At 36.3% G+C, this 25,947-nt stretch overlaps 2 long non-coding RNA genes across 2 annotated transcripts; both read left to right on the forward strand.

The window, feature by feature from the left end:
- Positions 1-517: 517 nt before the first annotated feature.
- On the forward strand, positions 518-22,715 carry LOC146737894 (uncharacterized). Its single transcript, XR_014930778.1, has 3 exons — positions 518-644; positions 22,176-22,376; positions 22,619-22,715. It is a non-coding gene; the product is annotated as an uncharacterized LOC146737894 (long non-coding RNA).
- An 87-nt stretch (positions 22,716-22,802) lies between these two features.
- LOC146737895 (uncharacterized) lies at positions 22,803-25,558 on the forward strand. Its single transcript, XR_014930779.1, has 2 exons — positions 22,803-23,428; positions 25,009-25,558. It is a non-coding gene; the product is annotated as an uncharacterized LOC146737895 (long non-coding RNA).
- The last annotated feature ends 389 nt before the right edge of the window (positions 25,559-25,947 follow it).

Consider the following 25,947-nt stretch of genomic DNA (forward strand, 5'->3'; position numbering starts at 1 on the left):
ATGATAACATTAAATAAAGCTGCAAGCAGTCTCGGAGGGTTCTAAGCAATAGCTATTATACAGTTTAATTGGATCAGATGGACATGGTAATGACTGCCAATTAATTTTTTTTCTCGTAAGAAGCTATTACCCTATATACTATATGTAAAATATAAAATTGACCCGTTAAAACAGGAGTGCGAAACAAATGTCCAAATTGCTGTCTACTTTTACGGAAATCTAAGATGGTTGCCAAATTACGTGACTCATATGAAAAATTGTCACATGTCACATTCAAACTATAATGTTTATCACTTAAATAACTTATGAGAAACAAATGCCACATTTGTGCCAGAAATTCAAATGGCTACCAGACCACGTAACTGATCAAATTTATTTTCATTTTTTTTCGTAAAAAAGTGTTGGCCAGATATAATACATTCAAGAAAGTTATGGGAACAAGTAATGATGCAGTTCACTGTAGACATTGATTATTTAATACATGCTGATTGTTTTAAAGGAAAAAAGGACTGTGCCTTGGTGTTGAGGAAGAAGACAGAAGCGGAAGTAATCATGGAAAATATATAAAGCTCTAACCTGAATAAAGCAATGGTTTGCTTCTTTATTCAAAGTCACGATATTTTTGAGAGATACTTCTTTTAACGGTAGGTAATCAAATATGTCCATGGCAGTGCTGACATCAACATACTCGTGTGTATGTGTGAGTAGGTGTAGAGGTGACTTGAGGGCCTACCTTAAACTAACATTGATATTATAGTGAGTTGCAAGTCAAACTAGTTGTTGGGTAAAAATTCAATTTTGGTTGTGCATATATGGACTCTAAATTACATACTGTGTCTCACTGCCACAAGCTGTATAGTAGAACCACCACACTGTATCTACTGAGCATAGTCTAACTGTGGGTACCCTACCATATGTGTATAGTCTATATTGCCACTGGCTAGTGCATACTGTAAAACATGTCTTTTTCGCGAGCATGTCTTTTTCGCGAATTTAGCGAGAGAACTGATTCGCTAATTCAAGATGTCGCTAATGACTTTATTATAAATTCAAAATGGCCGCCAAACAAAAGAAATCAACAATGACAAGAGAGATTCGCTAGATCAACATTTCGCTATTACGTCATTTTACCACAATTTGCTAAAATTGCATGCCGCTTTTTCAACATGTTTTACAGTAGTTAGAGCACAGATACCTCGGCATGTGTATGCAACGTGTCAGGACAATCACACTATGTTGTATTAACAATGTTTGTTGTATTCTGCCACGTCACATAGTGTTAGTGTTGAGAGATTGTTGCACATTTATTAAAGCACTTAATATTTGTAGTCAGAGATTTCTGTTTATTTTAATAACCATTATATACTGTTTTACAAGAACTTTTGTCAAGGGCATGTCATTCACTACATTATTCTGTACCTGGAGTACTGGCACGAAACACCAGTGATGTGAAACACCATACCTACAATAGAGAACAAGTGAAGTCTAATAAATGAAAATTTTTCACCCATAGTGGTAGCTTCCAATCCCATACAATCAACTCTGTAGCAACGTTTAACCACTATACACACCTCGGACATGAGAAAATCACATTGAGCATCTAAGGAGTACTAAGTTATATCAGAAAAACAAATCTTACTTGCCTAGCCATCTAAATATAATGTAGGTTATCAAGTTGTAGAGTTTCTGGTTGAGGTTGGAAACAGTGATGTTAAGACTAATCGGAACCGTGTAGATAATATATTACAAGCTCAGAGGCCCCAAACAAAGGAACAGGTAAAATCAGTCATGGGTCTTACACCGGGGTCTTACAGGATTATATGTGTATATATTGTTGATAGTTGTTATGCAAGGAACCTTTGGATGTAAACAGGGGATGATGAGTTGAAAATCTTTTAATTCACATATCAGTATAATTTAAGTTAAACGCATGTCAAATATGATCATCGATTTGCAGGACCGGTATTGCATGTTTTTCTTTTTTTTATTGTTTGCTTCCTTTTAAAAGTGTTGCGCAGATAAACGAGTACAAACTGAGACGTTTCCAAGCTTTAATTAAGTAATTTTCTTTTGATTGGAAGGTACAGAATGTGTTACTGGCGGTATTCAGTGCAAGTGGCGCGCAAGTCAAACCTAATACTTGTGGTTCCCATTTTAAGAGAGCATTGGATTGTGGAAAAATCAATGTTTATCAATACGAATGTCGCACATGCGCAGCGCGACGACCACCGCGCTTTAATATACACTATGGAATGTTATTTAAGAAAAGAAATAACATATTATATACCGCCAAACTAAGTAACAAACAAATATTAAATTACACAACTATTTACAATTAACAAATTATTTATTGTAATATATATATATGCTACATCACTGTCCGGTATATTCCTGTATACACCAAATATTGCAACTTTCGGATACTCATATTTACCTATAGCGTTGACTGGTGTGACCGCGGAATAGTCCTCGCTTCCCGCATGTTTTGAATGATGCAACAACGGAATACTCCTCTCAATCACCAGTGTTGACTTTTGCATACCAGGGATACTCAAGAAATGCTCACCTTGTTATGAGCACTACATTCACACAATTAACAAACAACACAGGCAAGTATGAAATAAATCCTGCCAAATAAATACTCGGCATGGCAGAAACCGCTACAGAAATAATTACGTTTGAAATTGAGAATTTGAATTTTGAGAGTTCTATAAACATAATTTACACAGCTCAGATATACTGTCCCATATAAGGCACACACCGAGATATGTACAATTTGTATATAAGCATGATGTACCTTTTTTGATGTGCATTTATTAAATCTTAACCTCCACTGGTGTAATTAAAGGCAGTGGTAATACTTCCCCGGAGCAGACGTGCTCCCTGTTATGCCACATCGCACTGCAACGACTGAGCGAGCTGGTTATAGCATGTAGTAAATGAGCTTTTACAATGATTAAAATTCTGCATACAAACAAAGCCTAGTGTAATTTGTCAGAACGACCTGCCAAGTTACAAACTTCCCCGGGCACAAATCTGTCAATCAGCAGTGAAGGACACCTGAGTAGAACTAATCGAAACTACAGGAACATATACAAACATATAAACTTAAGATGAAAGACGAGATTCGAACTCAACAAGAAGAAAATTGATTCCGCAGGTCAGTACCCAAAGGGTATATACATATGTAAATAACATAGTGTCACAAGGTCTTTTTGAAAATATATCCAATAAGATATGCGTTATATATAAAGTCTTTGAATTGCCATCTAGTCATTTACTGAGAATATGGTATGTAACATTGCATATTGTGATTATGTGTAATTCTACCTGTTAATCGAATGGTTTCACCGCCAAATGTTAGTCTATTGAGATGCTAAACCCAGGTGTACAGAGATTATATAATGCCTGAATACCTCATCATCATCGGACCTGCTTCTCCATATGTCACAGTGAAGAACCACTATTGACATAGTTGGTGTCCCATATTATGGAAGTCGCGGTGAACATTCATTGAAGCATAGCCTGAGCTTGGTTTAAATATGAGAAATTTATTCGTTCCTTTGCCAATTGTGGTAGCTGCTCTCCATTCTACGTCCGAACATGTGCCAACACCATCATGGGCATGACTGCAAAATGTACGGACTTAACTGTTAATTGCGCGCATCTAGAGCAGGCATCTAATTATACTAATCTAGGGCACTAGCTGTCAAATAAATGATTATTTGTATATATAAAATGTATTTGTGTCTATATATTTAACAGTACTGTCTAAATTATATGCATAAACTTAAAGACACATACTTCCAGGTACACACTAAATATGGAGAAATCTCAAAGATGATCTTTAATGCATTAAAGAGCTGTGTATTTGTAACCACCATTTCTGTTAATTGAAATATAATATACTCGCTCGTGTTTGTGATTGCTGGTTTCATTTTTAATGCATGCCGTAGTGCTCATTGCCACGAGTGATCTGTAATATTTAGTTCATTTGTTTGGGTAGTTATTATTTTGATGCATTATACATTGGTATAAATCACCAGTAAATTATTGGCGGCATAACTTTTTCTTTTTTCGTTATCTCTTTTATGCTGTGTTGGTATATCTGTGATCCTATATGCTAGTCACAACCATATGCATACAGAACAATGTCTAATTGAACGTATCCGGGGGCAAGAACCCTGCAAAACGAGGTTATTCGAATTGCGGTTTTCATTTGTAATTTGCATAATTGATTCGAATATTCATATCAACATTGTAATCCATGACCTCTCTGTGCTTTGCTAACCACTAGTTGAACGTAGAGTCCGGCATGTCATGAAAAAGGAGAACGTATAACCCAACGACAAGGACAGGTGTGTAAGATTCTGATTGGCTTACATGATGTGTCAATCAATTTTTTGATATCAACATTGTAGTGAAATTTTGCCATGTGATAATACTGTCTCAATTCCTGTTATGAGGGAAGTGTCAATTCTGTGTGTGCGATGCATTGTTATCATCTAACTCTGACTAGATTCTAAAAAGATATTCAATAGTTGTTAAAAGCCGACGTTCAGAAAAAAAGTTACTATTTCTGGCTGACTGCACTTTAAGGCAATATGTGCCAGCTCACCTATCACTTACTGAACTCGATAACTGAGTCACAGTATGAATGTCCCATGAAAAAAATAGTACACAGACATGCCTGCGACTCTTGAGAGTTCACAAAAAGATGTTTTTAGGAGAAGTGCTTGACCAAAAAGGGGCGTTCCATTGCATAAGCGGCCAATGTCCGCGCTTTCGCGGACATGGGGGGGGGGGTGTCTGAGAAAGGATGTGTCCCCTCAGAAGGTAAAAATTTTGGAAAAATGCAACCAAAATGAAATCATTTGGTGCATACGTTTCAGATAACTTTATTGCATCCTTAGAAATACAATGTTTCTATCAGTTAATAGCAATAAAGATTAGTTGTGATAACTACTACAAAAAGAAAGCTAGTTGTTAATGGGATAAAGCAAGTGTTACATATCAAATGGCATTTTCATTTCTTGATTGAAATGAGCTATGAATATAGTTGCCATTTTTTTTATTATTACATCATCTTTTGAAGTCATCAAGAAATTAAATTTCTGGAGATCATTCTGTGTTTCTTGTGGAAATGTAATGTCTTGTATGATTTGTTGGCGTATTACTTTGTATTGTGGACATATCATAACAAAGTGCAATTCATCTTCTATTTCATTCCATGTACATTGTTTGCAATTTTTTTTTTCAGTAGGTATTTTGTTTTGTTGCATATGCCTCCCTTTTTCTATTGCTAAATTGTGATTACTAGTCCGAAATTTTGTCATTGAAATTCTTTATTTCAAATTCAACACATCTAAGTATTTTTCAAAATTATAAGAGTCTTTCTCAGTTTTGTTTTTTCAGTTATATTTGTTCTCAAGAATTTTATGTATTTTTGTTTGACAACTTTGCCAATCTGCTTTATATGTTTTGTTAACAAATCATTCTGTTGTTCTCGTGACAAATTCATGTTGTTCATCATTTTTGTATTGAAAAGTACCATTGTAAATTGGATTTCCTTTGTTCAAGGTGTGCTTGTTTTGTGATATTATTGCCTGGTAGTTTACTGATACGAGTCCAGTATTTTATTACATTGATCTGAATATCTAGAGTGGGAATTCTCTGCATGCAATTTTTGTGCCACAAATTTGTTCAATCCTAGTAGTTGTTTGTAAAAATTCAATTGTCCCATTTGTTGTAATCTTGAGTTTCATTGCCCCAGATTTCAGACCCATAATATTGGTTGAATACATCCTTTAAAAAGATGGATGAAAGTTCTACAATTTGTTTCTGTTGGTGGGAACTGTTTCAATGCATACATTGTGCGGGATTCTTTATCTGCTAAATGTTGTTTGGCTTCAGTGTAACATCCATTTGAATTTATGTTTGTTCCTCGTCTGAAAATAACAACTTTAATTTTTGTCAGATTTACCGTGATTCTCCATTTATGACAATAAACCTATTTAAGTCATTAAAAATTAAAAAGCATTGGGCTAATGACACAACCCTGCCTAACACCCTTGGTCGTTTCAAATATGGGTTTAATTTTATTTTTGAAACGAATGCATGATTTTGTATTCAGATACATATTTTTAATGATGTTATAGATTTTACCATTTATACTATTATTAAGTAATTTTTAGAAAAGCCCCTGCCTCCAGATTTTATCGAATGCTTTTCGAATGTCTATAAAACATGAATACAGTTATCTCTTTGATTTCAATTATTTGTTGACAATAGTTTTCAATACAAATATCTGATCTGTAGTATGATATCCCTTACGGAATCCTGCCTGGTTATTATTTATAATGTTATTATCTTCAGTATATTGACTAATTCCAGTGTTAATTATCTACAGACAGCTTTACCCACACAACTAGAAACAGCTATTCCTCTATAATTTCCTGGGTCAGTTTTGTCTCCTTTTTTGAAGACATGAGAGATAATACTAATGTCCCAAAGATCCAGGATTATATTAAATAATTTATGTAGTGGCTGAATTAGGAAATCTGAACTGTATTTAAGCAATTCTTGGCAATAACCGTCATATCCTGATGATTTTTTTACTCTTTAAATTTTGATGGATTTGATTTCACATTGACCAATCACATGGTCTATCCATCCATCCATTACTTGCATTTTGGGGATTTCCATATTAGGAGTCGTTTACAACAACATGTTCATTAAAATGTTCCCCAATGCTCTGGTTTCTCCTTTTTGCTTTCTCGTTGTTCCACACATAGCCAGGCCTACACACACCAGATTGATCATTGTTTATACTGAATTGAAGTTATATACTTTAATACTGTGATTTGTCAACGTATGTAGTTATAATTAAAAGCTTGTGTAAATGTACACAGAACCAAATGCTTTACACACACCCAGGCTATGATATAAGCCTATTATTGATAAATAAGGTCTGGAAAGGGGGGGGGGACAGTTGATATTGTGTCCTCCACCCTTCAAAAAGTAGGGGGGACGTGTCCCCCTGTCCCCTCCGTGATCGACGCCCCTGCAAAAGACCGTCCAGGTAAGGGTTACAAGAGATTCTTTGAACGGAACATAATTATTAGTTGTACAGAATAATGTCAATACCTAATGAGATTCAAAGAATTTTAACCCTTTTCCAATTACAATAGTATCGAGATCCTTGGGAACATGTATTTTTAATCATATTAACCTTTCTGTTGTCTTAAGGGTACGCCCTCATAATTTGTTGGGTTCCTAGCAGCCATGGTCTCGAATTCACACATAAATGATATCATATACGAATTAGTTATAAATGAGCTCAAAAAATGCAAATGTTGAAGAACAGATATCGCCTAGCCAAGATCAATGATTGGTGCCCCTTTTATGAATCAAGCCAACACAGTAAAAATCAAGTTAGCTAGGAAAACTAAATAAATAAAACTCAAAACAAGTGGGAACGATTTAATTAGCTGTACTGTATTAAAAGTCATCTCAATGTTGATGTCACTGTCTTGAAAGTGTGGGCAAGTAGTTGAATAGAATTTAACACAGATCATCTTAGAGGCAAAGCAACTACCCAGTATCTGAGACTTAAGTCATTCCTGATAATCATAAAGTCACATGTCGGGGGGCATAAATTCTACACAGCATAGATTTAGCAGTAAAAGCTAATTAACATAATAAATACAACGTAACACGGGTTAGGTTTTTAAAGTAGATTAAACGTCGTAAGTATTTTTCTCCAACTTATCTTGCCCCCAGCAGTGGCAGGGTTTCCCATCTGAGAGTATCATACTTAATGGAGTTGGTGGTAGCTAATAAATACGACCTTTCAGCTTCCCTTGGAAGCAACCTGATTTCACTCCCTACTTATAATTGTTGTAAGTGTTATTAATAATAGGTATAGCTATTATGTATTTAAGTAAACACTGGTGGTTATTCAAAACGTCATGTTTGAGGAATTGCTCTGCTAGGGTGATGTGTAATCAAAGCACATTGGTGAGTGCAGAGCAACGAATCATGAGTAAAGCGTTGGTCCGACCATTGGCAAAACATGCTTCTCCAGAGACTATTTTTACGTGGGCAGTTTATATACAAGCAAGAAAGATGATAAACGACTGGTGATTCACTACAGATGGCCTCCTCTAACTTCAATTCCTGCATCCCAGGTTATAGGCATAATGGTGGTACTTAGGCCTTTGCAAGGATGACTGACAGTAATGGTTCTGGTGTGGGAAGACAAAACAGTTGTTAACACAAAAAAAAACTGCAGGATCGGCTGGATATCATTTCCTGCAGATGGATTTCTCTTCTCTGCAGTCAACTGTTTGATGTTGAAAACGTCTCACAGAACATCTCTTTGTTTGTAAATGCGGATTTTGTAGTTTTTTTTCGTGAGGTTCTTCCAGTAAAGCTCAAAGCGATGGGTGTAGTTGTTGGAAATTAAGACTAGTGCAGAGTACAATTGAGTTGAAAAATTCGTAGTCACGCAACCGTTGATATATGGCATCCAAGAATTCCGTCATATTTTCCAAAATATGAGATTAATTTCAAATACTAAAGATTGCTGATCACCTCCCGCAATAACGATATAGTCAAAGCATGGATTTTACCGTGTTACTGACTACATGTGTTTTTTGAAACTCGTGTACATAAAAATATATGAGCCTTCACGAACATTTACATGAAATTTGCTGACCTCCCCACCCCTTGAATGATGCATGAAAAATCTACACAGCTTAGAACTTTTCTACTTCAATCAGTTAGCCCAGCTCTCAATGAGAAGTGAACAATGTATGATACTGTGTATGTACCACATTAGGGTGATACATACACAATTTTACTGGCACCTTTATGAGTGTTGTGTGTTGAATCGTGTGCATTCTTTAAAATACGAGATAAACATGTTCAATAGAACCATTCTATATTCTTATTACACATTCTAGATATACACTTTTTTTACAACATTTCTGTCCAGAGTCATATTCCAGAGCCCTGTTGACCAAATCTGTTCATTCTTTGCTTGTGCATAGTACTTTACCTGGGACCTATGCACATGCAGTGGTTGACTGATTTAATACAAATATGTCTGAGTGGTAGCCATTTTGTTGTTTGAAAATGTGGTATCTTATGCATGCTTTGACGGTTTTTGTTCAAATTTGGTACATACATTATACATGTTAGGATACATGTCTATGTCGATTCGTTTCAGGATTTGATCAAGGATGGCCGACTGGTAGCCGCTTTGTTTTGTGAATATGTGGTAACTTATGCATGCCTTGTACGTTTTAGAGTACATGTCCAGGAAAATTAGTATTATAATCGGATTAAAGATAGCCGACTGGTGGCCATCTTGCTTTTTTTGTCCATACAACTATATCACCAAGGCTGTTAAACTATTTTCATTCATGTTTGGCACATACATTATAAATATAGAAATACATGTTCATACATGAATACAGGGTCATTTATTACATCTAATTTCTGTTGATACTAGACCAGCCATTTATTCACTCTAAATTACTAACTATACTTTTGGTTCGCAACTTTATTTTTGGCACGAGTAACAATTCCCCTAATTCCGACGGGGGGCTATGCCATTCACATTGACTTGTTAAATAGGTAAGCTTGTGGCTGCATGCCAGCACCGCCACCATACCAACCAAAGTTTCCATTAGCTTGGGGTAAATACATCCCTGTGAAGAAAATTCTACAATCACACCACAACACCTACACTAAAAAGATAAAAATTATAACAAAGAAAGCCAAATATACTGTGAAGGGAAGGGTGGGTGGGCAGAAAGGTCTGCATTGTAGCCAAACATTGCAGTGCAATGAGAAAGAAGAACCATAGGTAACTGGTTGTACTTTTATAGTAGAAAGGTGCTAACCACACCACTGCTAGATCAAATATTATTTTAACTAGTACTGGAGGCCTTAATTCCCACTACACTGGATAATCATGGCTTAAGATAATTACATTTTAAAGATCACATTTGAATAACCAGGGTATTAAGTAATGTAGTGTAAAAGTTACATTTGCATATTAATTACAATCTGCTGAAATATATGTAAAGAAACAGTGGCTATTGGTATTGTAACACATATGTAATTGCTTTTTATGTTGTGTTGTTTGTAATTTATCATTATAACTTTTGCATATTAGTTACTAAAAATACACGCACAAAAACACATATTATATCATAATATTACACTACAATAAATTTGTGTGTTTTAATCCAGCAGTACTCGTACATAAACAGTATTTTCTCAATGGGGGAATTGCTAGTCGCCAAAGAACTTCCTGTTCCAGTAACTTGTTGTTTTTCTCCAATATCTGGTGCATAGTACCACCTGGAAACTTCCATTTCCACTGTCTGATGATTCTTTATTAGAATCATCAGCCAGTGCGTCATCATAGCTCTGAATATAAGTTTTTAACATGTCTGAATGAGTAATACAAATAGGTGTTTGTTGAGGCAACACAGTCAATCAGACTGTGCATCTCGGCTACTTTTACTGTGGTGTCATGAGGCTTGCATTGCACAAAACATTTTGACCATTCCCTTCATTTCTGCACAGATTGCTGTAAGCGTCCCCTCAACACTTGTTCAAATCAGAGACCCACCCCACAAAAACACCAACCTATCCCCTCCTGTACTTTCTGTCCAGTCTCTAATAAACTCCGACTCAAATAACAGGCCACTTTAGATTATATTAAATCTGAGATTATACCAATCTTAAGCTTGTGACATTATTCCGACCATCAGTTTAATCCTGTAAATCCACATATGTATACCAATTAAGTCATTATGTGCATGTAGATTAATAAACAAGATCCTTTACACGAGTTAATCTTGTAATCGTCACACCTCGCATCCTCATCTATTTAAACATATTGTCAAGGGTTAGATTAGAGACAAATTGTCTTAATGTCTGAGTTAATACACGCATTGCAACGGTCCTTTCAGTGTGACACAATGCGAATTGAATTACTAATGAGCGAATGACAGCGTACAATACACCCTTTGTGTTTGTGTGAAATAACTTTATTCTTCGCTAAACAGTGTGCTCGCCTCGTGCGTTTTAAATACACGCCGCAATCATACACGCTCTCTGATTCGAGCGATTACCTATGTGAACTGCAACAGTTGTGGTTATTACTACTGAATCTACAAATATTAACAACACTCCACGTGAGCATGGATGTACTAATAGTACATCCATGACGTGAGCTAGCAATTTGTTGGTTTCCGTGAACGATCGCATCATTCCACATATATTATGGCGAGTGATGCGTTGTTTATATTTATATAAATTTAAACTTACTAAACTAGAATAGACACTGGCAATGTTTAAATGGCGGTGGTTGTCCCTCTCCTCTCTCATATAAACAAAGATTTCGACTGTTAGGCAGCCCAACGAGTACAAACTGAGACGTTACCAAGTATCTATGTAATTTCTTTGGAGATTGGGAGCTATTGACAGAATCATCAACGGTAACAAATTCACGTCCCATTCAAGTTAAAACTTGCACTCGTGGTTTAATAATACATTAAAGAGCCCATTGGATTGTGGGAAAATCAATGTTTATCAACACAAGTGCGCATGCGCGTCGCGACGACCATCGACCTCTCATATGAACATACAAGGTTTGCATTAGTCAAATTTAGAGGAAGACATGCCTAGCCCTCGGTTGCAACAGTTAACACTAAGGGTAGGCAGACGTATCCCGGGATTACAACAGTCAGCATTATGGGTAGACATGAGTATTGCGTGAATGCACCAGTCAACACATGGGATAGACAGAACTATCCCGGAATGTAACAACTTATATTAGGAGTAGACACAAGTACCCCGGGGTTACATCAGTCATTATTAACTTTAAAAGAATACTACGTCAACGGTTGGTATGGTGTTAATGATGTTAATATTGTTTGACGGTTGCTACTCATGTAAGCAGAGCGTCACGATGGTTGTTATGCGCATGCGCACGTCTCAGAACAAGTAAACCAATAATAAATGATGCATTTATACATTTTGACGAACGTAATATGTAGTTTGAACGAAAAAAAAATAATCTTTGATGAATCAAGCGTAATAGTTAGGGAGATAAACTTATATCGCCCAGCACACAAAACAAACTTCAAAGTTACATAGCATTGAGTTGTCCTCGCGCCTTTATAACTTTAGCTTGAACTTCATTAATACATTGAACATAACATTTAACTGTAGAACTGTGCATGTAAAGATTGATCTAGCTGAAAACGGTGGCGGCGATATAACTACATGACTTTAATCAACCTTACATATATCGACTATGGTCGACTATTTGGCGGCACAACACAAAAAGAAAACTTAAAACCGGGTTGATGTCGGCGATGTTTCAATTATGTCGAATGCTCGAGCACGTGTCACGATTTTTGTAGCCGTCTACTTATGACGGCAATGCGGGGATATCTGAAGGACCCTTGAGAAGCAATAGGTCACATTGGAATACTACTAAAGCAGGGTAGATATGGCGGTTTCCTCAGACAATGTCTGGGGTTTACATTGAAAAATAGTGACCATAAATTGTTCTATTCCATTCTCTTGAATGAAATAAAGTGTCATTTGGATAAAGTCGTATCTTCTATAGAACCACTATTTCATCCATTCTCGGCACGTTACTTCGTTGCCCCAGCAACAGTCTAGACTTTAATGGACATTGTTTCGTCGATGAATCAATAATATCTCCTAAAAATTAATAAATATTTAAATACATTAAGAAATAAATAAATAAATAAATAAATGAATTCATTTTTAACAAAACTTTCAATGATTAAGGAGTAGTAGATAAAAAAAAAACATTACCCAAACTGAAGGGAATCCCACAGGGAACATATCGCATTTGCCTCAAGGCGTGCAATGCTATCCATCTTACGTTTTTCTACTGTCGCCCGTCAGCACCACGCGAACGCAAATTGCCAGTTTAACCGAATTCGACCTCACCTCAACACCACCTTCAATGCAATCTGATACGCTACTCAATTAGGATTAGGAATCTTTAAGAGACCGTCGACCGCTGGGAAATTACACTCCACGACGAAGAGCAAATTAACTGAGATTCAATAATTGAATATACGATTGACAGGAGAGGCAACTAAACACTCGCCTAAATGGCATTAAAGATAGTCACCGTCAAAAGTCTATAACGATGCCACTGGTATAATCCAATAGTGTAAGCGACAGAAGGCGCAGCGAGTTAGTGCGACATGAGGGGAATATATTAACGATAAAACATATTGGACTTAGATTATTTTCATTGTTAATGAGTTTATATTCCAGCTAGCTATTTATTCTACATTGGTGACTACATACACTGAAGAGATTGATTGCCATTGTAACTATTGAACAGATAATTGAAAATTGACTACAATTTTTTAAAGTAACTTACTTATTGTGAAGCAGGCTAACATGGTTCGGGGTGAAATATTTATTTGTATTTTAAAAATACCATTTAAAGTGAACCAACCAGGATACATTTTTAAAGGTGGGTTTTAAGTTACGATAAATGTTGCATATTGTTTGCTATAGAGAAATGTAAATTTAAAGATATGTCTTGCTTAGATACATCTTGACCAGCCTGGAGAACAAGATTCATTTATACAATGTTACAAAACAAACAAATCAGACTATATTACTAAATGTAAGAATGGGTGATTGGAAAAAATGTTTTACAGACCATTATATAGTTATTTGTTCTAATTATTATTATAAACATTAACTCTAAAGATTACGAATTAATACTAAGTACCGAAATTGAATTTCATTTTTCACATATTTATTACTTTTCAAGGGCTTTCCTTTATTCATTTTCTATTTTATCCTTGAGTGAAAATTTGAAAATACCGATACCGACTGAGGAGAAGTAAATTATAAATACATTCTTCAATATATCAAATCAAACGCATACTAAACTGTAACAAAAACATAAATTTAAAAATCGATTGTGATATAAGTAAGCGCACAATATCCCTTTACGCATGTATTCCGCGTCCACTGTGACAATTAATATGTATGGATGTCTATTGGATGGATTTGTATCACCTTCTAGGGCAATTTTGTTTATATGACCAAGAAACAACATTAGAATAATTACAAACAGACTAGAAAGGATTTGAAAAAATAATCAAAAATACATGTCGTCATTGCCATTTTTGTTCAGATTTGACACTGAAACACCAACAAATTTGATAGCACAACTGATTCACATTGTTTATGTACTTATTATTACTAAATATAAATAAGAATACATGAAACATGAATCGTATTCACATCGGTACTAAACCTTGTCTCTATTGCGACGAATATTTGTTCTCATGAAATTTAATATTTAAGAAACACAATTTTCAGTAGTAGTATTGTATGCTTTACCGTCATGTATGTCTCAACAATTCCGTGTCACACAGAACTATATTGTTTATTATGTTTTCTCACCATTAAATTATTCTTTTCTTCTAATTGCTGCATTTTATTATCATAATTTATATAAGCGGTTGTGTATATTAAAGATATATAAACAACATTATTCGCATTAACGAGAGAATCAGATTAGTTAACTCCTAAATCACAATCATACAGCTGAAGATGAAATCATTCATATAATGACTAACAACAATGGAGCTAAGATACGTATTACTATTTATTACCTTCGACTAAAGTTACAATCTCCCTATCTGATATTTTCTTTTGAATGTGTACACATGTTTGCATAAAAGCACACCACACCACACCACAGCTGTCTTATCATTGTAAAGAATTGAACAATTGATTGTCATACTGTTCTTTCTTTTTCTAAAAATACAAAATGTTTGTTGAACGATATTTCTTTTACCAGGCAATGTTACAAAAAGTTCCATACATTCAATATTAAAGTTACTATTATTTTTTTTTACCAACTTCATTGTATTTTGATTTGATTTTTAAATGTAATAGACATTTAATGTAATAGGCATTTATTCCCTTTGATACTATAGCATATTTTAGTGATATTCCCTAACCAAAATGTTCTTACATGTTCACATGTTTGTATTAAAGTTGTTTAAATAATGGACTCGTCTGTGTCATTCTTGTCATTCAAAATTTGTTTGATCTGATTGTTCACTCATCGGTGTGTTCAATATATATATGCTTAAATTTGGAAAATTTTTAACAAATTTGTTCAACCACTCCAAAAATGATTTTCTTATAAAACAACATATCACATTTAAAATTAAGACAGTGATTGTGTTTTATTTAAAAACACAAAGGCGATAAAAATTGTGGTAAAAATTAGTAGATTTTTATTATATCGACACACAGTACTACTGATATAATATGTAAATGTTGACATCGCTTTCGAGTTTCTCAAAACGTATCATAGAAGGCTAATATGTCTCGGTAATCGGAAGGATTAATATTGTTCCTCGCTGAAATCTACAAACGAAACAGTCTCAGATCAAGAACGTTGGTTTTCGTTGTATATTTATAATCAGTATTGTATATATCGTCGCGTAATCCAGTTAATCTTTTGGAAAATAGTGATTTATTCACAGTCCATCTATAGAGGAACTGCGATTATTTGTTTACGACTCAAATCGCTTCACCGCTTCAAAGTACGTCAAGCTCGTGTGTGCGCGTGCGTGTATTACGCCCTAATAAGCCTTTAAACGTGACCCACTTTTTCATTTGCGGCTTATATTAAAACTAGGTTGCAAAGTTGAATCACAATTGAACCACACTAATTTCTTCTGTAAGAATGACTTTAACGATGTTCTTTTGCAATTGTAGATCTTCGGTGTGTGAATTGTACCACGTGTTTTTATAACCTCTAAATGTATCACTTACATTAAGTCAGATGTAATTCTGTTAAAAATATATAATGCAAATATAAACCGTGCCCCAATCGGAAATAAAGCTGATCTACGCGACAATACGCTGAAATGTGTTAAACAAATTTAGCAATTTTCATTTCCGACGCCTTAATGACATCACAAGGCGATAACAATTTACGCCATAATGTGTATCTGTTTTTCCGGTAGAGGTGTTCAAAACGTCATTACGGCGTCTAATTTCCTGTGGGAACAACGCGTTCTGCTAATTGGGTTAACAGTTAGGCACCGAAAATTTAACAAAAGGGCAACTAATAAAAATACTAGCTACTTTTATTTGACGTTACAGGATCAATTTTTACATTATGGGGGATTTTTCCTGCATGCCGATTTAGAGCGTTCACTATTTATTGCTCAGTGCTCCACAAACCACGACTAGAAGTCGGTTCTCGTGGGACTACTTGCATTCAGACTTAGTTTTACGAGTCGTGATAAGGTCGACTCCACGACCACATTTTGCGAGGTGGCAGTGCACCCACGCTGAATGAATAAACCAATCCGATTATCCGATCACTTCAGATCACTACACCAATTAAGCTATTGACGCATGCGAATACGGTATATCACAACCGGATACAAAAAGATAGGTCTTTCTCATCTAAGTATTTGAGGGGCGTTCAATAAGTAATGCCCCTGACCCACTTCCAGTTGTCTGATCTAGATGAAATTTTGCATGTGTAATGATTTACATCTCACTATGGGTTATGTTGATAAAAACTAGTTGTGGTTTCTGATTTACAGGTGTTTGAACTGAATCAGGTGTGAAATGAGCCAGTTGAGTATTCGCGCAGTGATCCGGTTTTTGTATTTGAAAGGTCGCACACCGAAAGAGACTTTTGATGAAATAAAAAAAAAACTTTTGGCGATGATGCCCCATCATATGACCTTGTAAAACGCTGGCATAGTGAATTCAAACATGGCAGGAAGTCTGGAAACTGCTCCCAGACCTGGTTGTCCCTCTTCTGCCATTTGTGAGGCATCTGTCCGTCAAGTTAAGGCAGCCATTTTGGAAGATCGACCCATTACTGTTTGCCAAATAGCCCAAGAGGTCAAGATTAGTACAGGCTCTGCAGAAACTATCATTATGCCATTTGCATATACATAAGGTTCCCAGGTTGCTCGCACCTTTTCAGAAGCAAGAACGCGTCGAGTGCTCGAGGATGAATTTGGAGATGTGCCAAGAAAATGAGTCAAAGTTTTTCAAAAGGCTGATTATACACAGAATGAAACTTGGATCCATAACTATGACCCAGAGACCAAGGCCCAGTTAATGCAGTGGAAGAACTTGCACTCACCACCTCCAAAAAAGGCAAGAGTACAGCCCTCTGCTGGCAAGGTCATGCTCAGTCTTCTGGGACCAGGACGGAGTAGTTATGGCAATTACAGAAGCCTATTACGCTTCACTTTTGATGAAATTAAGAGAAGCTATCAAAATAAAGAGGCGGGGCAAGATCAGCAAAGCTACCCTCCTCCTGCAGGACAACGCTCCGGTCCACAACTCGCATGTCGCCAGATCAGAAGTACGGGCGTGTGGCTATGAAATCTTCCCCCACCCCCTTACTCTCCTGGCCTTGCACCCTCTTACTTTCATCTCATCCCAGCCATGAAGTTGTTTTTTAAAGGAAAGCGTTTCCCAGATGATGCAGCCTTGATTTCTGAAGTTACGATGTGGTTGGAGGACCAGCCTGGGGTGTTCTACAAAAACGGTGACCAGAGCTGCATCAAACGATGAGATACATGTAAAACCCGGTGGTTCCTATGTAGAGAAAGACTAATAACTGTGCCAAGTTTCATTAATATCCTGCTGTGGGAAATGGGTCAGGGGCATTACTTATTGAACGCCTCTCGTCTGTGTGAAGCCACCATTCGGGGGGGGGGCTGTTTAAATTAATATGGATGTATTTTTTATGTAGACCACTTTCAGAAATTCAACTAACCGATACGTACCAGTATCAGCGGTTTCATACTGCAACAACTGCGCCAATGTAAAATTACGTACAAGATTGTGCCTGATTGGCTACAACCCTAACACATGACACAGTCAGGCCAATCGGAGGGCAGCTTGTATGTTGACCGGTTTATTCGACGTATCACATTAGGTCTAGTATATCTGCGACGACTCAATTGGAACAATCAGGATGTTAGGGAAATTATCTATGTATACATATAAAAATCATGAGCGTGATAAAATAATTCAGAAAATTGGTTTCGAGATTCCTAATTTGAAATATCCCTAGAAATTGAGGTCGTAAATATACCTGTCTGCCTAGTTGATTGCAGCATAAAACACATTGAATGAACGAGAAACAGAACGATACACGATTATACCGACGTTTGATTAAAATAAGTGCATAGTCCAATTCTGAACATCAAATTGAAGCGTATTTGAAAAATTACATGCGTAATACAGGCGAATAGTGTGTGCTACGGGCAGCTTGGATCCACCATGACAACATGCGTATCCGCATATATACACTTCCGCTTCTCCCGAGCAGTTATGCAGAGCATTATATTTCATCTGAACTGAAAAGTCGTCACCATGGAAACACCACGAATGCTAAGATACACATCTCATATATGATTCACAGTATTACATACTGAATATGCTAAATGCGATCTAGTCGAGTAAATTCCCTATCCCAGACATGCTCCAGTCACTACCTTATCGTTAAGTACATCATCATCATGTGTAAACTTTCATCTTTTCCGATATGATATTACGTTCGTTTTACCAAGACAACATTGCCATGTAAAACAATTTCGAATATATAAACATACACATCAGGCTTATCCCATCGGATATAGAAATTGGACACAGTCGATTAAAAAAAAAATACGTAGGTTAGCACCACTCGTCAATCTCGTTAATTTCCACAACGGGAATCTCAAGACAACATGATTAAATTAAATTCTTTTCCAATCCACTACGATAATAATACGATACGAATCTACATTTGTGATATTTGTATTTTTTTCTTTTGTTTGCATTCGACTGTCTTTATTTATCTTTTTATTGTGACAGGTTATTTTGGAGTTTTACAAACGTCCTGAGAATAATATAATATTTAATATTATTCTTGGTGTCACTATTTGGAGCATTGCTTTCATCTTTTGACATCTCTTTTTTTATTTACTCACCTCTAGTGACCTCTTTACGACTAACGGTTTACTCCACACCTTGACTGGACAGGACCAGTTGACGGACACATTGGCATATTCATTTTGCCGTTATTTGTCTTTCCAATTTAGAATCATATTCTTTGAGTCGTATGAAATGTTTTCAACTTTTGTTCTTCAGCCGTCGTTGCTAGGTGACCATTTTAATTATAATCTTTTATCGCTTCTTCTCATCCCAATCGGATAATAGCTTTATTCAGATATTATTCGTTACCAGCCAAGTATAATTTTATATAGTCCGTGCGTTTTCTAAATCTTGCATCAGTTATTATGTCACGGTGTATATATGGTTTTCCGGTCGCAAACGCACAATACCCCCCCCCCCATAATACATCTGTACTCTTCTTTGTAAAAAATACCGACGTTCAAACGGTGTCACTGACCAACATTCTGATTTATTCATTACGATTCGGGAACTAGCGATTGCAGTGTGCATTCACCGAGTAACTGTAAGACATAATATAAATCAAGGAAACCGTAAGGTTACTCTATAAATGGTTTACCGTGAGTGGTGTTTATATCGGCTTCGTACCAAATATGCCAGGCATACGACACACAATCTAAAGTCCTATGTTTATTAAAATATTGGTGACGACCAGGACATATATGAGCTTCGTGAATTCCGTCCCGGTACAATACATTATGGGGGGAGCTCGCACCAGCTCCGATTATCACCCATATATTGTTCCTCTCGCTGTTTTGTCGAGCTGTTATCAAGCTCTCTCTCTCTCTCCTGGTGAGAATCGAACTGGCTGGCTTGATTTCTGAAGGGAGGAATAATCTTTGACCGTACGCGTATTCATTTCAATTAGTCGGTCAAAGTGGTTTACGAAATAATACTGTAAATCGTCTCCTCATTACATTGTGACGAGGCACCCCGCTGTATACTAATAGGGAATGCTTCCCCGCACGCGACAAAGTGTAGACGATAACCGTGAGCAATTACATGTATTAATAAGCAGCATAATGCGAGTACCTATCAGACACAGCTTAGCTATGTATATTATCACAGTATGCTATAATGGTTGTGCATTGTCAGTCAAAATCGTGTTATTTGTATTTCCACACTATCTTCGATTCTATTGCGCATTTAACTATACAAAGCCGTAGGCCTAGTTATTATATTAGCGTTGACGCCATTATCAAGAGAACCAGTTGCGTCAATCATTTCTTGAGCTGCACAACCGATTGATGTATTGCAAGGTAGGCAAATGCGTTTGTATCAATGTGAAACGAATAACAATTTCTCAAATGAGTTAAACCTAGATTTTTAAATTCTATATAATTCTACTCTGGGCCACAGACGGGATTAGAATAAAAATATCAAGATCGATTGGTAAACGTTGAGTTGTTTGAACATAATTGATGATGGACCCCCCCGGTTTTCCAGTGCTAACAACAATTACCAAACTCGGCAATATGTACATCGACCATTTTACTATTTCATGTCGTGTTGTTTTCACGTAACGTCACTGTGAGGCAAGGACTTGAATAGTACAGGCTTGACCTGAACAAAACAAATCGTTGGAATTGAAATTTTAGAATGACATATCATTAAGTATGTCACGCTCGAGGCTAAATTAAATGTACACTGTTTTCATCGTTCTATGTTTTCGTTGTCACATGTATAGGTAGGTAGGTGATTATCGAGTAGACAAGGTAGAGCGATGAACGCTTGGGCAATTGCTTAGTTTCTCGTTTACTCACTGCAGTTTATTGACCACTTGTGAAAGGTGGTGTATTTCAATCGCAACAATCACAGACAATTTAGTCATAGTACGAATTCAAACCTTTTTCATCACACTTCGATGTGACATGTGTGTACGGGATACAAACCTAAAACAGGTTAATCCCGAAGTTACAATACATCCCTGTCAACTGATGATCTAGAAAAAAGTATGTTGATGAGGCCACGGTTACTAAAAAAGATTAGTATCCGTGATGAGGCAAATGAGAACAAGGCATTCAACAGTCATGAGCTATTCTATTCATTATTCCGATTCAGTCAGTCGTCGATTGTACAGTAACTGTTCATGGTGATATTGGATAATCGTTTCATCAAATTATTAGTTTTGGAGACGAGAAGCACTAATTTATTTTATTCAGTCCAGACTTTTGATTCTTTGCATGCATCAGCACTGCGGGCCCGATTCTGGAACGGTCGTGATTGTTGGGAATAACACTACAACTCCGCCCTAAGATTTACTTTGTTTCGTAAAACATGAATGCCAGGGATATTAACTAGACGGCGTCGGCTGCATGTCGTGTTCATTACACAACAAGCCCATGTTGTATTTCCATGAGTATAGTCATTGACAGACGTGATGAACGGAAACAGTTATTCTATTGCGTCAAGGCTGTAAAAGGCTCCTAATTATATAGACTTGCCAGGTCGTGCTAGGTCTGACTAATATATTTCCGTCCCGCCGTGGCATTTTATTTGGGATAATAAACCGTCGATCATAAAAAGAAGGTTAATTTGGTTTCTAGTATGTCCCCCCTCCATGTATGTATTTGTATTGACTTGTAAGACAAATAAAGTATTCGTGAATGGGGGAAATGTGCGCAGTAATGCAGCCTCGTCACGATTCTAGCTACAACGGGAAAACGCGGCACGTAGATCAAAGCGGAAATTACTACCGTGAAACCTACGACCCTCGTCGATGCAGATGTGACGTTTGAAATGGGAATTTATATGTTTATATGCAATTTCTCTACCGGAAAAGCGTTATTAATTGACCAGCTTTGTTATTGAAATAACACGTTTCGTGTAGGAATGTGAAAATTGTTTTCCTCTGTATTTTACGATATCCTGACACCGCTATATACTAGTATGCACGTCGCTGTATTACGAGCTTGCGTCGTATGTGAGTTGCTTAACTTATCAGAAAGATTTGACGCATTAAAATGCACTGGAGAATTGGTGCATTCTAACCTGTACTTCGTTTGTATAGATACCGATAAGATTATGTTCGTCCGAACTTATATATATATATATATATCTTTGAGTATATCGCCGCCAATTACCATTATACCACTGAAAACTATCATATATTGTTATTATAGGTCCTCGGGGAAGTACTTACGAAAACGAGAAAGAGCCGCATCTTCGATCTTTGTGTTGCCGCTATTTCCCCGAAAAAGACGCAATGTATTTAATTAATAGAAGCCGTTCCCGTAGCCACGGGAACAATTTATAGAATGAAGATATTAAGTGGTGACCCAACTTCCTAGACTATGCTGGGATGAGATCCAATTTAAAATCATGTAGGTTCACGATGTCTCCATTTATGCTGCACTCACAGCTCGGTTGCTTTGAACAAGTAGTTCGAAAACCAGTAGTATGATGACCCCGATGACCCCAATGATGCTTATTGAACTGCGTGAACATATTGGAAAACTCAACTGTAAAAACTATTCAATGAAGTTATAGTTTGTACTAACCACGTGACCATTTACGATGCGTTGAAGCCTTGAATTTTACAAATAGGTTTGATTATTTATTGTAGGTGCTGGTGACGTGTGGCTAGAAAATAATTAGCATACTACTCATTTCTGCTGTTGAACGTTATTGTACACATGACAACCCGGTTTTGCAGCGATGGTGATCAAAGGTTGGTCAAAGGTCAATGGACGATCCATTTTTTTACTGCTTTTTCCTGAGTTTAAATTCGCGGACTGATTCGTGCAAAACTGTGGGCTGAGGCAGTCCCCTGCCTTTTTTTTTATTTTTTTAAAATTGTTGACAGAAACTTGAAGCAGAAGAAAAGTCGTGAGCGCCTCTTTAAAACTTATAATATAACAATGATAGGACGAAAATTGTACTCAAAAAATGATATTTGGACAAAAATCAATAATGTTTCTCGAATTAGAGAGGTGAAAGCTTTAAAGCAATAAAATAAGTAACAGTGGTGGCGAGTGGAAAACATTCGTTCATTTTGAAGACTTTGGAATTTTAACACGCGTATTTCTAAAGCTTTACTTCGGCGACAGAACATCCGCACAGACAAGATTAGTATTATCCACTTGACGACGCTTCCAGCGTTCATAAGTACAGTCAGTCAACGGCCTGCCTTATCGAACACGCCTGGCAAATGTCCGCGGCCACGTGGCTCAATCAATTAATGAATGGTATGCTTGTGAGAAAAAAGTACAGTTCTAACAGTGACATGTAAAAAAAATGGCAGAAAGAGCCCAATTTACTGAACGAACATTCCATTACAACGTTTTACTTTTATGCCATAATGGATAACGGACTCGAAAGTATCGGCATGGTATTAATGTTTGTGCCTGTGAGGCTGGGATGATTACAACTTGACGTAAGTATGTGACCTTTGCACTAAAACAAGATTAACGATTGTCACGTGTTTTGTAGAAAAAAATATTCCCCTTATCAGCCTGAGTTCAGTATTTACACCAACTTTTCCTAATGCTAGGAGATATAAAAAAAGTTCGGTATTGTTTGACTTTTCACGTTCGTTTACGAGGATTCAGTGTATCAATGCTCATGAACATATGTTTTACGAAAATTAACAGTTGAATATAAACTACTAGCGCAGCGTGTTGACCCATATTCTGATGTTAATTTACGGGGACACACAAGAAACTCTAAACGTGTATCGTAAATTTCACCGATGATCCCGGCTAACTGTAAACGAAACGCCAAGACGAATTGAATTACAGCTTCAAGTTGTAAATGAATTTCACAATGTGGGGTGTGATATATCATTTGATTTCAAGTTCAGCTCCAATAAATTTGGTTACATGTAATTGTAAATGAAATATTTTCTAGTGTTTGAAGATAACCCAAATAAGCCAAAGATCAGAAGGAAATGTTACAATTAAAATATGCGCATTATTTAGTAATAATTTGCCTTTGTATAGTAGAAGGATAGGTTGTGAATATAAACGTGCTTGTACATGGCATTTTTTGGTAGCCTCAGATTGAATAGCTGGTTTTCAGACTACTGTTTCTAAATGAAATCTACCGGTCTCGGACCGATATTCGTTGCCAACACTGTTTACAGCTATTAATAAACAAATAAACGTTTCCAGTTACTGCTGTTATAAGTACGCGCACGTAAATTACCATCTAATTGACATTTATAGCGATTCTCATTTTGCTACTTAAATGTTTTTTACTGTTTTCTCTTGAAAAAAATAAATAATTTAAATGAATGGCGCGATAGTATTAATTGGTTTTACACTGAAATCAAGTCGGAATATCTGCATGCCCATAGTGTGCAGTGAACCTAGTTGAAAGATAACAACAGCTATAAATATGAGGATGTGTATTCATTACTCACGAGAATAAAACTTGTATTCATTTCATTCAATTGTATATCTTTTTAACTATCTGTCTTTTTAGTAGACCGTCCACATATCCGTATCTGTTTATTTTGACAGCAATTAGTACAACGGCTCATCTCGTGTTTGCGTCACGTCCTTACACGGGGTTATGTACTTTTGGTATCGCAACGCGAACATTGTCAAAACTAATTAATGAAGACAAATAAACACACCGATGACATGTTAACTCTTTTCTTGACTTGTATATTGTCCTTATCAAATGGCATGTAAAATTGTTATTTTTCTGTAATAAATTCAGACCACGCCTTCCTGTTATTTTTTTAGTGAAAAAAAGTAATAAACATAAAATATATTAAATAACTGAAATAGATATTTATCCACCAGATTTTCGTCAGATGAGTATTTTACCGATTATCATTAAAATAGCATATAACAAAAAGTTATATAAATGAAGTTTTCAAATATGCACACCGGGATGGGCAATGCAGAAATATTATGTTTTTATAGAAGACATTGATTTGTTTAACAATTATTTAGCAAAAAATTATTTTCTGTGAGTTAATATTTTCTATATTTTATTTTCTCCCAGAAATACGATGTCTAGTAATAAAGATAACCGTCACTATGTATCCTGCCGATGAAGAAGCTTCATGATTGAACTCACGTCTGATCACGAGTACGAGTTAGAAGGCGGCATTCGATACGAGATGTCGCGGCGAAGTTTGAAGTCATTGACTCTTTCTTACATTCAATGTGCATGTGCAAGCAGAATATATTTGACATTTTAAGAACACGTAATACTTCAATTTGGGTACTATTTAAAGACATGTCAGAGGAAAGAAGATATATACTACATGCAGGGAAGAACAATACAGCTAATGACAAGTACAAGTAACATCGCTGATTAGTCGCTCAGTTTACTTTTGCTGACCAGGAATACAGAAACATCCACTTGGACACTTAAATATGAAGCAAAATTATGAGCTGATTTTTTCAGTTTGTAAGAATTAAATACGCGCGCGCTTGACGCAAGATGTCGATAACTATCAGACGTACCTTATTAAATTTCTAGACCATCAACAAGTTGTTGGCACGTTGATTCGTTGAATAAATTGCGACGCTGTCATTAATGTAGAGAAGTTGCTTGTTCTGTACGTTCGGAATAGACCTCATATGTGAATGGCCGCCACAATCTCGCTGGGAGCGAGAGATCCACGAGATTTGCTTAGCCCTTCAAATAGACTTTCATTTTTTTTTTTCGCTATCGCGTACACGGTTCCAAATACCATAGTCACATAAATTCACAAATGCGCATGTACGTTCATTTAATATTCACGATGCGTACCAGTAATGCAAATACGCAAATGCAGTGCATTTATTGGGTTATTGGGTTACCCTTGTTAATTACGTCTACTTTATAAATGGACATGCCCGTGGTTACCACATGTGTTCACAATAGACTAGTCAGTCAACACATGGCGTTTGTCTGTGCGAGGAATAGTCAATTGTGTACTTGAGATTCGACTCT

Source organism: Saccoglossus kowalevskii, chromosome 10 (assembly GCF_978046115.1).
Source record: "Saccoglossus kowalevskii chromosome 10, keSacKowa6.1, whole genome shotgun sequence".
NCBI lineage: Eukaryota > Metazoa > Hemichordata > Enteropneusta > Harrimaniidae > Saccoglossus > Saccoglossus kowalevskii.